General features: G+C 34.1%; 1 non-coding gene across 1 annotated transcript; it reads right to left on the bottom strand.

The window, feature by feature from the left end:
- Positions 1 to 312: 312 nt before the first annotated feature.
- TRNAA-AGC (transfer RNA alanine (anticodon AGC)) lies at positions 313 to 385 on the bottom strand. The gene has a single exon. It is a non-coding gene; the product is annotated as a tRNA-Ala (tRNA).
- Between the last annotated feature and the right edge of the window lie 5,615 nt (positions 386 to 6,000).

Raw genomic sequence — 6,000 nt, 5'->3', positions numbered from 1 at the left:
TAACTCAACCTTATTTGAATTCTTATATTTTACTTAAAACCAAAAAATAAAGAAGAATTATTTCATCTCTGTAACCCAAAACACCCTTGATAAATAATATTGTTTGATTTCATTTTGATTTCTCTTTTTTCACAATCTTAAGCAACCGAATAGAGATTCAAATATTATTCAAGTTAACCAAAATCCTCTCATGCTAGAAGTAACATAAATCGTTCTGAACCTTCTCTCTGAAGGTAGTTCGGCATTTAACAAAAAGGTAAAAAAAGAAAAAAAGCAAAAATAAAAAACTTGCGGTTTGGAGAAAATAAAAAGTGGAGATGCGGGGTATCGATCCCCGTACCTCTCGCATGCTAAGCGAGCGCTCTACCATCTGAGCTACATCCCCATCACAATATTTCATTGAACTTTGAACCAATTTTCAACTAGTTTGAAGTCGCAGTTTATTTCACACGTCCTCAGGAGCCTCGCACAGGAGAGAGATCACAAATCACAAATCACAAATCACAAAATTGCTGAGACGTCTACTGCTCCAAGCTCCCACTTCTTGTCGTCGACTCTCCAATGCTTACTACCACTCCGCACCCCCACATTCACATCGTTTCTTTTCCTCTTCTTCATCGTCCCAAAGCCCCCAACAGTTCTTTCATCGAACACGTAGAGGACAATGCAAACCACTTCACTTCTCCACCTTCAGCCACCGTCTCCGCCGACCGCTTTGGCCTTATCAAGGTTCAGAATTCGTTCATTTTTCACTCTTTTAATGTGTTGCCTTTTCTGTGTGTAAACGGTGTAGTTTTTGGTGTGATGTGTGGACATTGCCATTATCATCAAATATGAAATTTTGATAAGCTCATTATTATCAAATACCCATTTTTGCCTTTTGGGTTGTGTTACATGATTTTCTTATGGTGAAACACAAATTGCATACCAGCTTTATTTCGACAACATGTGCTTTTTGTGATGCAAATGCTTGAATTATTGTCAAGTCTATGGTTATGTTGCTTGATTGAATTGTCTAATTTTCTGGTATTTGTTCATATGCACAAGTATAAATTGATTGGCTTACTTATCAAAAAAGAAATTGATTGGCTTGGTTTTTTAACATATAATATTCCTAGCCTGTGGGGTGTCATATCTCATGTTGAAATAATATGAATAAAGTTTTATGGCAAATGGACTACTACGTGATGGAGAATAATTTTCTTCTAATACCTAAATTTGTCACGGGCTTATTATAGCCTGCCACCTTATGGAAGCTGTAATAAATTCTAATAAAATAATATGGTATTGAGAATTCACTGGTAAATAGTATGTATGCTGTGAAGTATGTCCGTAAAATTGCAAGTGATTTAAGTAAAAAGGTTCAAATAATTTTTGTAATAGGGTTGAGCTGCAGCAGAATAATATGGTTATAGAATATTGTGGAATTTATTTTGAGACTCGGGTTAATGGGTTGGGCTGAAATTTGATACAAATAATATTCAGTATCAACTATGATACCTATTAGAGAAAATTTTTTATGGCCTTGTTCTATGTTTTTATACTTGAAAGAAAGACGTTAGTCTCATTGCCATGTTTTTCTTACAATTTCTTGTTTCTTAGAATATTGTAGTTACTTTGTTTGTGAGTGTCTTTTTTCTTTGGATTGGTGCATTATGTTATTTGATGTGTGTAATTGTGTTTTGGGAATCTCTTTAAGGTGGTGTTAGGATTTCTTTGATCCTGTGAGAGTTTAGGTTGCGAGATTTATGAGATCAAGATTGTTAGTATTAAGTTGTAATTCTTGGCTTAGATGACGAGAACATTGAGATAGGGCTGTCCATGGGTCAGTCCGGGTCGGGTTTGTGCCCAACCCAGAACCGACCCGATCACTTTGGGTTTTCCATGCCTAGACAAGCCGCCGACCGGTGAACGGAGTCGGTTCGGGTGGTCGGATTTTCATCGGGTCAGTTTCGGGTTGTGAGAAACTCTGCCGGATTTTGCCAAAAGCCGCCGGAGTTGGCGAGAACTGATCAAATCTTGTGCGAGATCTCGATGGACTTGAAGAGAACAGGCCAAACTCGGCGAGATTGGCTGGATCTCGATGAGATCACAGCATGTCTCGAAGAGATCAGGCCGAATCTTGATGGGATCTCACCTAATCTTTTCGAGTTCAGGTCGGATCTCCTCAGATCGGACAGAAAATCAGCGTTTTCTAGTCAGTATACGGTCGGGTCGGTTGAAAATCGGTTTCTCAGCCTCAATCTGCCAACCGACCTGCCGTTTTCGGGTTTAGGGGGTAGAGACCCGCTGCCGACCCGTCACCGGCATCGGGTCGGCCGGTTCAGGTCGGAGCGGACGGTTTGGGCGGTTGGGTGGGTCGGGTTCCGGTTCTATTTGGACACCCCTACATTGAAACATGAGCTTCTTTAAGAGCAAGACTTTAATCCTACTGGTTTTCAAGGAAAATTCTTAGGTACTTCATAAGTATAGTGAAATGGTGCTCTCTACCCTCACATTCATGATAAACCCCACTATGAATTTAATGAGTGAACTCCACTATGAATGTGAAAGGAGGAAGCACCGTTTACCATACTTTTGGAGTACCTAAGAATTACTCAGTTTTCAAGTAATGGACTCGTGATATGAGTCTTTTGTTAGATCATGAGATTTTATTACAAATTAACTATGTATTGAATTGTTATCTACAATTATATTTCTCAAATTTCTCAATTGAAGCATTTCCCAAAGCTTTTTAAATATGGTTATATTTTCAATTGGTTGAGACTTACGCTCTGTTTGTTTTGTTGAAAAACTTTTTGTAAAGATAGTTTTCCACATTTTCCAGTGTTTGGTAGCACGAAAAAAAAAAAAAAAAAAAAAAAACTGGTCAACGGAAAACTATATTTAGTCAATAGAAAATTCTAATAAAAATAAGGCTTGTTTTTTATAGGTTGTTTTCCAAAAAATTTTTTTTGGAAAACAATCTCTCTCTCACAATACGCTCTCTCACTCTTTCTCTCTTCCTTTTTCTTTTTCTTTCCTCACACCCTTACTGTCACTAACTCTGGTCTCTCCTCTTCCATAGACCTCTCTCCCTCACTCTCTCTCTCCATATTTCTCTTCCCCTTTATTACACAATTCTCTGAGTAGATTTTTTTCCCTCATTGCTCAATAATTATTTCATTCCTCTCTACCAACTTGCAAAAGAGAACATATTTGCAGCGGTAATTATTTCATTTCTTTCTACCAAAATTCTAATTCTTTACTTTGAATTTCAAACTTGATTTTATTTTTTCTCTAAGAAATTTTTGGTTTGATGGATTCCAGGTAGAAGTTTTTTTTGCACATAAAAGTGCAAAAAATAAAAATAAAAAAGAAGAAAGAATGAATGAATGAAGTAAAAGACGAAAATTTTAAACACAGTGACTATATGGCTCTAAATTGCTTTTACATAGAATAATCTTTTTCATTGATAGATACATTATGCAGATACTATATAGTGATGATATATTATGTAGATACATTATATGAATGCTTAATTTTGAGTAATATTAAAGACTTGTGGTTGACCATAATAGACAATTAGTATATCAGCAAAACGAGTAGACAATTAAAAGTTATTGTTATTTGTACTTATTAAAGATGCACTCCCTTGTCAATTTTATGTATATAGACAAATGGTTGATATATATATATGTATGTGTGTGTGTGTGTGTGTGTGTGGATGTTTCTGTCCATATATATGAGCAAGATGAGTGGTAGAGATCATGAAAATTTGACAACTAATTTTGATTGTATCTATTGTCAAAATTTTAGTATTAAAACCAAAGTCATTCTTGGTTTTTTATTATTATTTATATTGATTACATTAGTTGGTTTACATAATACACATGTTCTAAATTACACAAGAAATATAAAAAATAAAAATAAAAATTTGTATACCAAACACCAGAAAACATCCTCAAGCTCACTTTCAAGGTCGTTACCAAACACTGGAAAATGATATAGTTTTCTAGAAAATGCTCTTTGGAAAATAAACCATTTTCCAGAAAACATTGATACTGAAACAAATAGAGTGTTAGTTACATATAATTTCTTAAGTTCAGTACCTTAGGTCCTTAGGTTCCCCAATTAAATCAATCATGTGGTTGCATTGGTCAATAAGTTATATGATTGAATTTAATTGTCCATGGGAAGAGATAACACTATCTTGTTCAATGCAACATCATGGTTGAATTTAATTGGAGAACTGAAAATACAACACCTAAAGAACTATACTAATGTTTTGTACATTTTAATTATGTAAGAATAATTATATGTTTTAAGAAAATGCCATATTAATAATGTTGTGGAGGTGCTAGGTTACATCTAAAATGGTTGAAAAAGTTATGGATTTGAGAGTATAAATGAGCATTTGTGGTTAAGTCTCTTGGCAATGCTCTGAATTTAGCCAGTAAGGGCTGGCTAACAATAATGGCTTTCCATGGAAATAATTTTTTGGCCACTGAGCGTGAGAAGGAAAGTTATACTCGTGCTTGTTTGACACAAGGCCAGCTTAAGGTAAAGCCAATCACTCCCATGGTTGATGAGTTATAATCTATGGATACTGGCACTGTGGAGGATGTTGGATGCTTGATCTAGAGTGTTAGAACTCTCACTAGGCTTACATGCTTATCAAAAAGGTTAACCAAAGATATTATGTGACAACCATTTATGTTATTATAATCATGAGAGAAATATTATAAAATATCTAGAAGTATGGATTAAATGATTATCTATAGTGTTATGACTGTACTATGTTGTTCCAAGTATTTGCAGTTAATGTTTGTGAAAAGCACGAATTAAGATTTACTTTATTCTAAGAAAGTTTTCTTGTAGCATCTCCACAGAATATGAAAGGCTTTAATGCATAAATACAATCTTACATTCTTATTAAAAATTCTCCTGTCACCTAACCCAACAGGCTTTACACTACCCTTGTCTATTGTAATTTCTTTTATTTTTTGTTTTTTTTAAATAGATTTGTGAGGTCTTTTATTTCTTGAAAGCAACGACAGTGATATAGATGACAAGAGGATTTGTAATTTCTTTTATCTTTGTTTTTTAGATGTGTGAGGTCTTTTTGTATAAAAACCAAGATACTTAGACTCCTAGAAAGCAATGACAAAGAGATGACAAGAGGATTTGTAATTTCTTTCATCTTTGTTTTTTAGATTTGTGAGGTCTTTTTGTATAAAAAAACCAAGATGTACTTGATTCCTAGAAAGCAATGGCAGTGATAGAGATGACAAGAGGATTTGTAATTTCTTTCATCTTTGTTTTTAAGATTTGTGAGGTTGTTTTGTATAAAAACCAAGATGTACTTGATTCCTGTTAATCATAGATGCATTTTTAGGGCTGTAGTTTGTTGGAACATGTTAAACCCTTGATATTTTATTGTTGTTGTTGTTGGTTCAGATGTGTCAACCAGTTGATTTGCAAGACTCTTAGCTGTTGTTTTGAAGTTAAGTATGTATATAGAGGTCAGGTAGATGATATGATTGCCTTTTTCGATGAGTTAGAATTTTGTTGCATATTGTTGAAATTTTGAAAGAAAATGTTTGTAGGTTACATGGAGATATTCATGGAGTAGATTTAGTCCTTGATGATTTCCTATCTACTTAGGGATGTAACATTTTGGATGATTTGCTATTATTAGGAAAGAACAGAGTACTTGTCTACGCATTTGTTTTGGTTAATGTTAGTATTTAGTTGAATTTGGTATAATACGTCAGGTATACTCACAAATCTCTGGATTATGGATTGCGATTGTGACACTTCTTACTTTACCAAATGTATCTTATATAAATGTTAGTTAACCAAAAATATGCAAGAAAGAAAATTATACATATCATATAATTTTTATACATCATATAATGAAGTATCACATTAATGATACATACAAGAAATTGAATCAATAATGTTAACACATTTGTGGTCTTCTCGCTCCTTCAGTTGGTTTATGTTCTTAGTGTCCAT

The sequence above is a fragment of the Castanea sativa genome, chromosome 1 (genome assembly GCF_040712315.1).
Source record: "Castanea sativa cultivar Marrone di Chiusa Pesio chromosome 1, ASM4071231v1".
NCBI classification, from domain to species: domain Eukaryota; kingdom Viridiplantae; phylum Streptophyta; class Magnoliopsida; order Fagales; family Fagaceae; genus Castanea; species Castanea sativa.
This window is presented reverse-complemented; position numbering and strand designations above follow the sequence as displayed.